Below are 9,252 nucleotides of genomic sequence, written 5' to 3'. Positions count from 1 at the left end.
CAGGTTCAAGTGTATTTTTTGTGTGTTTTACTTATTCAGTATAACGACTCTTATGCCATAACAAACCCTTTCTATAAAATATGTGGGACCATATCTATCTAACTGAAAATGAAATGCATGGGCCTCTAATTGTAGGCAGTTAAAACATGCGCTCTGACAGGAGATGTCCTCGATAAGGCTTGGGCACTGTGCGCGCGCCATAGATAGGCCTAGGCTACTTTTCCCACAAGAGGCCTTTGCCCTTTGGGTAGAGAAGACTAGGCCTACGGGTCGACGTTTCATCAGCTGTACAGTAGGTTGTATAGCATGCTAGCCTGTGTCCACTTCATGACCAGCCATGACATATTTCACAAATGGAAAGCGATGTGTCACTGACGCACTGGGAGCGCTCATACTTGATGTCACATAGTAGACACACACGCATGCATGGGGATATTTTTTTTATTCTATTCTGCTTGCAAGGTGCTCACGTATGCACGGCTCGTGTTGCTGTCCTGTTAAAAACGCCACATTGACCAACTACTACCATTGACGTGTGCGAACATCATCCAAAAGGTGAAGGCGTGCCTTCCAGCGGACGGGGCACAGCACTACCCTGCTTGCTGCTTGATAAATAGTATATTCTGCCCCCTTCTGCTGTGATGCGGAACTCCTGTCAGTGCGCTCAGTGAAGGTTTAGGATGGAATCGAGTGTTGTTGTGAGGAACGGTTTATGTCTTAGCTGTCAAATGCGACATCATAGAGAATAGAGGACGGTGACTAGTGGATGGTATAAGGCGACACCCTTCTTCTGTATGCCTACTGCAATGTAAAATGAGAACGTCACAGATAATGTCAGAAGAGAACATCTAATTTCCCCACACCGCCTCTAATTCTACCTGCGGGCTTGAACGGCGTAGCTTTGGTGTGGTGCTAGCTTGGAAGAGGACAGGATTTAACACAGCTTGCATCACAAGGTAAGAATGCACACATGTTAAACTATATAATTGTGCTTTCTGAAAACACCTACAATTACAAGCTGTCTGTGTGTAGCAGTGTAATAGACAGTGTTGTACACAGAGCTTTAGCTGACAGCTAGCTAACATGACTGGATGTCATTACCTTGAGAATGGGCTTACTTCAGTAGCTTAATCTACAATGACAGAAAGACTCGTGCAGAGCATAGCATTTAACTGTACCTGAAAATTACGAAACTGTGAAAGAAGAATAGCTATTATGCATGTGCTGTCTCACATACCAATGAACTTAATACGCCTTGCTAACGTCACAGACTGAGCAAAGGCTGACATAAGTGAGCTAGTCTAATGGCTGCGTTTGCGTTTGCTACTGTGAGTTAGCGCAGAGATAATCTTTAGCTTGTAAGCTATGTTGTTTTGCGTAGCAGTAGCCGATGCTAGAAGGATGGTGACAGCCAGCATCATCTCCTAGAGCCAGCATCATGTACCACTCGCTATGCGATTTCTAAAGAGTCGGGATCATATGTCAACCAAAATAGATTCTGTGGGGGCAGCGGGCGAGGCTGCGGACACTGTAAATGGTTATGAGAAGGGAGGTTTGTGTGGATACCAGTTTATTAGCTCGCTACATCATTGACTCTAATGCCCTTGCTCATTCGCTGCCTATTCTACCCGAGGCAAGGGCACTCGACGACGGGCTCCTGCTACCCCCACAGCCAAGTGGCCCATCATTGAAAAGGAAGTATGACCTAGTGATGACATTTGCTGTCGAAATACCCTTCTATTACTGTCCTCAATTGCGTTGTTATTGCTATACATATAGGCTTCACAATAAATGGAGACTGGAGATGACATTAATATGATCCAGGGTATGCATGATGAACAAACATTGGATTCAATTGGTCAATTAGGAATGCATTTTGGATTTGTCCTATTGTGTATGGCATGAATCAAAAGCTTCATGCATTGTTAGAAAGACAGACAGGCGGTCAGTGGTGTTAAATGATTAGGCAGTGCTGATTGTTTTGATGCTTACTGAGGATCCCTGATAAACATGTCAGCTGAAGCCAGGTGCTGTGTCATCTTTCATCCAGAGCTGATGATTCTACTATCTGAATGGGCACTTCAACCCTGTTCCCCCTACCAACACCTCCCATCATTTGGCTTTAATTATGCTCCGCTCTGTGTCATTTCCCTTGATGTTACTGCTTATTTGAATCCTTGTTTGTATTCTCCTTCTGACTGTTTGGAATATTCAGAGTTCTGTGTTCTAAGTGGCATTCATATTTGATGTGCCGTGAATTATTCACGGGAAGGCACTGGTTGGTAATTTAGCTCAGGTCTCCTTTACACTGTTCTCTTTCCTTGTGTGTGGGTATGTGTGTGTGCATAGGAGAGAGAAAGAGAAAGAGAGAGAGAAAGAAACCTTTTCTGGAAGGCACAATTAGACTATTTGAAAAACCCTGATGAAGGTCTAGGACCGAAACATTGTGCGAAATGGTCAGTATGTGGAAGTGTTTTTCAAATTGTGACCTATGGTCCATCTCCTATGCACCTGCCAGCTGAGGAGTGCGGAAAAAAACCCACTAACCTGGAAGGCACAATCAAAAGGCCACAAGAAATTAATACACTGGATGGATGGAGACCAATTATGTTCATCTTTATTGTCGTAACTCATGTATAAATACAGGGTAACAGCATGGATGGAAAAGGAAAGTTCCTCCTTCCTTTTCTTGTGTGCGTTTTTTTTTTTTCATCACTCATGCGAGCACAATATGATGGGTGGGAAGATTAAGCGGCCTGGCCAGTTTTTGATGGAGGAGAGGGAGAGGAAACTAAATGGAAAAACATGAAATTGCTTGAATTTTCCAGATCGATATCTGTGTCATTGAAGAGTGACTGGAATGTGCAATCAGAGGCCACATCCTCCTCCATTCCACCGCCAGCCACACAACACAAGCACCTCTTAGGCTTGGGTTTTAAGTGGGAACTGCATGAAGGCCGAAGTGCTTCAGCATGCCATAGTAGTGTACAGTAGTGGCCATCTTAAAGGGGCAGTCTAGGATTTTTGGAAATATGCTCATTTTGCACCTCCCCTCTAGTTAAATAATTAGTTTTACCTTTCTCCTGTTCTCCCAGCTGTTCTCTGAGTCTGGTGATATTCTCATGTGTCATTGGACTGAATGGGATCGTTTATAAAAAATAAGAAAATCTGAGGGCAGTCATACTTGGCGATTATGGCGTCAGACTTGTAGCCCAAAGGTTGCCGGTTCGACTCCCGACCCGCCAGGTTGGTGGGGGGTAGTAATTAACCAGCGCTCTCCCCCATCCTCCTCCATGACTTGATCATGGTACCGTCCTGCCGCACTGCTCCCTTTAGGGCGCCATTGGGGGCTGTCCCCTTGCACGGGTGAGGCATAAATGCAATTTTGTGTTCGCTTGTGTGCTGTGGAGTGCTGTATCACAATGCCAATGGGAGCTGGAGTCACTCCTGCTCTATATTTGTTCCTCCATCCTAATGTGCCTACATGCCATATATTTAGTGGTATTACGTTTTTCCACGTACCCCCTGCAGTGTGCTCACGTACCCCTAGTGGTACACGTCCCCCTGGTAGGGAACCACTGATTTAACTTGCAGAAAATTAGCATATTTAAAAAAAAACTGGTGGACGCCGGTTCCTTTAACAGCAGGGCGTAGACCCCTCAGCAGGTGTAGCCTATCTCTGTGAAAGGGCTATGGGCCTAAATTTCCCCCCCGCACTGAAATCCTACTTCTGTTCTGACCACAGGTCACATTAACAGTGGGCCTACCTGATTGTTGATTGTCCATTGTTCAGAAGAGGTATGGAGCAACCTAAGCCTGTAAGCCTATTTGCTATGCTATGGCATTGTATGTGTGCTGCACGTGCGTGCCTGAGCATGAGTGAGTGAGTGTGTGTACGTGAGTGTGTGAATGTGCGTGCGTGCGTATGTGTGAGTGTGTGTGCGTGGACCACAAGCCTCCTTTAGGCGGTGGCTGACGCTGCTATGCCACAGCGCGGTGTGGGCCCGGAGCTGATTTCCTGTCAGGGCTAATCTGAAGCATGATGAAGGATAATGGTAGCAGCAGCAGCAGTAGCAGCAGTAGCCCAGGCCTGGTGGGCTGCTGAGATTAAAGTCGCCCACAGCCGAGAGACACGCTGGCTCCATTCCTCACATCCACACATATCGCACTCGCACAGCACAGCACAGCACGGCGGAGGGGTGTGTGTGTGGCTGTATTTTTGTGTACGTTTACCCCTGTGTGTGTGTGTGTGTGTGTGTGTGTGTGTGTGTGTGTGTGTGTGTGTGTGTGTGTGTGTGAACGTGTTATGTACCTGTACATGCTTGTGTGCGCGTATGTGTGGGGCTTTTGCTGTCTGCCTGTCTCTGCCTGTCCACCTGTTCCAGATTTGCCTCAGCAGTAGCAGTGGGCTTAGGCAAAGGTGCCAAAACATTTAGAAAGGAGGCGCGAGAGAGATGGAGGGATGAGGATGAGGAGCGGAGAGAGAGAGATGAAAACATGCTCGCGGATGGTTTGCCAGCACTGATGGCAGAGGCTATCATTTTACCCCAGTTAGGCGGTATTGTTCTAAAGGCTGCCAGCTCCCAGAGAAAAAGAGGAACTCTTCATCTTCCCATGGGTAAACTCAGGCTCGTAAACTCTGTGTGTGTGTGTGTGTGTGTGTGTGTGTGTGTGTGTGTGTGTGTGTGTGTGTGTGTGTGTGTGTGTGTGTGTGTGTGTGTGTGTGTGTGTCTTCCCATGGGTACACTCGGGCTCGTAAACCGCGTGCGTGTGCGTATGCGCGCGCGCTTGTCTGGATGCGATTCCTGAGCCGAATGAAGCTGAGTAGAGTAGAGAAGAGCTGAGCAGAGTGAATATCTGTTTGTTTTCCAGGGTGGAGCAATTAAGAACGTGACCTCTCTGTTTGCAGAGTTCATACCTCACACATGGTATAAGTCAGCTCTTGGTAAAGGGTAGTGAATGGAGTTTCCCTGGGTCACTCACCACACTAAGAACAGCTTCCCGTACAAACCCGTCTGTGTAACCTGGACATGGTGCTTTAAACTTTTTTATTAAAGGGAGTAAACCAGAGAGTGCACCAGAGAGAGTCTCTTCTTTCTCAGCTCCCTGGGTCTTTCACATGATATGACGGGCAGATTGTGTGTGTGTGTGTGTGTGTGTGTGTGGGTGGGAGACGTGACGCCTTGTTTTTTCGTAACATTGGTTAAAAACCTACAAAACTGTTATTTTCCTTTAAAAAACAAATGTCAATGAAAGAAGATGTGGTACATTATGTTTCATATTAGTCTTAGATGAGAAGAAACATTTTTGTTAAGATTTATGTAAAGGTTTATATGTCAAATTTCCTGCGGTGTGACTGTAACATTAATGAAACAATATATAATAATATATATATAAATTAACCAACAACATTTTGAATAATGTATGAAGCATTTAGCATGATTGCATAAATCTTAACTTTAGATTAAGATATGTGAATGTGGAAAAAATTCAAGACAGTAATATTAACTACAAGTTCAATTTCGTAACACAAATTGCGTCCTGTGGGGTGACATGTATGTCAGTGTTTGTGAATGGGCAGCTGCAAGGCCAACTACAAGGGTCTTAAAGACTGGCTCCTAACCAGTCAGTACCTCAGTTATTGGAGAGTGCTGTGGAAGTTTAAGGTGACTCTTAACCTCTTAATATGTCTTCATATTGCAATCTTTCTGTCACGCAATGCTTAGGTTCATTTTATGGTGTCCTGTGGTGTGACTGCTCTTATAGGAGGAAAAAAAAGCTTTTTTATTAATGAAAACACATATTAAGATTAAACACAATATCATTATCAAGTTAGCATGAGCTCAGATGTCAGTCATGTATACAAAAGGATTAAAATGGCCATAATGCAGTGAATTCCCTGTGGTTTGACTCCATTTTCCTGCGGTGTGACATGCCTATGCTATGTGTTGATGCAGGACACGTTTTCCCAAAAATGGCAAAAATAAGGTGAAATTCCACAGACCACTAAGTGCTTTATTTTTTTCTATTTTTTTCCCATTTTTATCCATCATTTTTTTCAGGAATTTGAAAAACCTTTTTTTTTTTTCGCGTTACGCTCTTAAACGTCAACCACCCGTGTGTGTGTGTGTGGTGGGGGGGGGGTGTTTTTTATGCTCTCTCTCAGCAGCAGAGTATTTTTGGCAGGCTTAATGGGCCTCCTAATAGAGTGTAATGAAGTTAATTGAGAGATGTTGTCGGTGGTTTGGTTTTGCCAGAAGAAGTCGCTGCCATCAGGGATCATCTGCGGGGGGAGCTGACATCTCCTGTAGCCTAGCAGTCACTGGGGGACTTTGTTTCTCTCATCCGTGTCTTGTTTACAACTCTTCAAACGGAATGCAAAATAAGTCAGTCCATTCATTTTCAATCTCTCTCAGAATGAAAAATCACACTTTCAATGTTTGTACACTAAATTTCATTGCTATAAGCGGTAGCTATTTTAGTATTTTCTGAATACTGCCCAAGTAAGTTAGAGCTCACATTTATGGATATGGACTCGTCCTGGATTGAAAACCCGACAGACACGATTTCAAATCTCCCTGTTTAAAAGCTGTTAAAGGTGCACCGTGTAATATTTGTTTTAGTTTATTTCCAGGATTCATGCTGGAATTCATGTTAAGTTTTTCATGAATACTTACCACCACCACCAAATTCTAAGTATTCATTATGACTGGGAAAAGTGCACTTTTCATACATGAAAAGGGGGATCTTACCCATAGTTCGCCATTTTGAATTTACAGAAATAGAATTTTTAGGTGCAAAACTTACTGTACTTTGGTTATACTAGTAAATATTGGTTTCTTATTTAGTAAATACTCATGAAAAGGTTTCAATGAGCAGCATAGTTGCAGTACCCATTCTGGCCACATTCTACACAGTGCACCTTTAAGCCTACTACAACATCCAGTTTTCTTCCATTCAGTAAGTAACTGACTCTCCAGGCTCACCTCATTTCAACCCATTTATGCTCACTCTCCCCTTTTCACTCAGCAGTCATTAAAAAAAGGGTTGTGTAATGTGGATGCCTGATAAGCCATGGAAAAGGCCACGCTTTGCTCTCTCGTGTCACAAAAGCCCTGATCACACAGTGGTGGTGACATTATTTTCCAACCTCAAGCCACAGAGCTTGTGAATGGCGCAAGCTGAGAGCCCCCCTGATGAAGCGGGCTGATTAGACGGAGCCGGATGCTATGGTATCTGCTGGTCACTTAGAGAGAGAGGATGGAGTAAAGGTTATGCATTGATTGAGCCTCCAGGGATTTCCCCACCCTGGATGGCACAAGGGAAGGGTTTGGTTTGCCATGTGCAGGGTTACCAGATTGGGCGGTTTCCCAGGTGTCTTGGAGTATTTATGATCACCAATGGTTCACCATCTGCAGGTAAAAACAGATATTGGCCAGGATATTGTAGAATTATGGTCATAGACAACCAAAATAATTAGTTCATACTGTGCAGGATTTAGTGTCTCCAGGTGGTTTTTGTGTATTTATTAGGCTGGAGATCACTAGTCACATCTGGCAACCCTAGCATCACATTTGGCAACCCAAGCTGTGCTCTGCCTGCGTGCCTGTGTGATTGGTGGTCCGCGCATGGGGCCTCTTGCTTGCTTGCTCTATGTGATTAGGTAAGGATATCAGTGTTTAGGTCTTAAGTTGCTGGCTGCTGCCGCCGTGGTACGTGGTACGTGGTCCAGGGCAGGGCATTGTCTCTCTCCGGGACTATAAATAGGCAGCACAGCTGTGGCCTATGTAGCCAGCCAGCTTGGGTTACCACGGCGACCATGCAGAATCTCATTACCCCCGGGGATGATAGTAGTGTCATGGGCGGAGCTGCTGATTGCCAGGAGAGTTGATTATTGTGGTGGAGCCTGCCTGTGTAACACACACACACACACACACACACACACACACACACTCAGACACACACATTGACTCTCACATGTACAAACTTGTACACAAAAATGCACACTGAATCTCTTTCTCACACACACACACACACACACACATGCTACACCACACTACACTTGTGTACTGTGTCTCAGTGGAAATCCTCATCCATAGATCTGTTCCGCACTTCCTTTTTAACCAACCTTGTTTAGTCAAAGTCCCCAGCATGTTACACACACACACACACACACACTACACACACAAACTCTGACTCTCACCACACCAGTCTACTGTACACTGGTGTAGATCTCTCAGTGGAAATCTTCATCCCTAATTCTGTTCAAAACGTCCTTACTAAACAGCAGTGTTTAGTCAAAGTCTACACTCTCACTCACTCTCACTCACTCACACTCACTCACACTCACTCACTCACTAACCACACCAAACACTGTGCGTCGGTGGAAATCCTCATTCATAGATCCATGGCTAATCCTCATTCATAAGCAGCATTTCCTTATTAACTACAAGCCTTGTTTAGTCAAAGGCCCCAGCCTGGCGCTCTCTCTACACACACACACACACACACACACGCACACACGCCTATTTAGTCCCCAGTGCAGCTCGGTGCTCTCCAGGCTCGGAGGTGCAGATCATCATCGTCGTCATCCTCACGGTAAACACTGAGGATTGTTGTCTCACGCCCGCAGCCTTGCCTCCCTCTTATGTAGACAATGAACACACAGTGCAATTCATTAGCCACCACTGCTCTGGCATGAATGGAGGAGAGGAGAGCAGAGGAGATGAGAGGACGTGACTGAGGATGCTGATTTTTTCTCCCTCCCAGTGGCATAATGTAGGCAAAGCAAACATGGTGGAAGCTTATTATGAAAAGCATACAGTGCGTAGTTGATGATGGCTAGCCTATTCAGGCAGGTTGGAGACCTCCATTAAAGGGACATTGTGCAGGAAATGGTCAAAAAAGGTACTGCAACTATTAGGGCTGGGTTCAAAAGATCGAATCGCAATCCAATATCGATTCACGTTCGAAAAGGGCAATATCGATTCACAACTTTTCGGATCGGTCTTTTGCAGAACATTATATTTTCTCAACCACATCCTGTAGCTCTCTTCCACAGTTTCCCACTTATTTCTCACATACCAAGGTATTTCATGTTTGTGTGGGCATCAAAGGCTGAGATATTTAGGTTTTTATGACCGGTCTTAGAATTCTAGGCATAAATGGGTTTAAGTGACAAGTCAGCAATACATAAGATCGATATTGAATCGAATTGAATCGGATCGTGGATCGAATCGGATCGTAGCCTTC

The 9,252-nt window shown here is 44.8% G+C and overlaps 1 protein-coding gene across 12 annotated transcripts in view; it reads left to right on the top strand.

Moving 5' to 3' along the window:
• Nucleotides 1–664: 664 nt before the first annotated feature.
• The window catches only part of madd (MAP-kinase activating death domain), a 98,876-nt gene continuing 90,288 nt past the window's right edge, over nucleotides 665–9,252 (top strand). For all 12 annotated transcript variants that reach the window (XM_063188773.1, XM_063188772.1, XM_063188767.1 and 9 more), the window contains exon 1: nucleotides 665–956. The gene's annotated coding sequence lies outside the window, so the exon portion shown is untranslated. The remainder of the gene's footprint in view (nucleotides 957–9,252) is intronic.

Source organism: Engraulis encrasicolus, chromosome 22 (genome assembly GCF_034702125.1).
Source record: "Engraulis encrasicolus isolate BLACKSEA-1 chromosome 22, IST_EnEncr_1.0, whole genome shotgun sequence".
Classification (NCBI taxonomy): domain Eukaryota; kingdom Metazoa; phylum Chordata; class Actinopteri; order Clupeiformes; family Engraulidae; genus Engraulis; species Engraulis encrasicolus.
The sequence above is the reverse complement of the archived record's forward strand: the minus strand, read 5'-3'. Positions and strand labels throughout refer to the sequence as shown.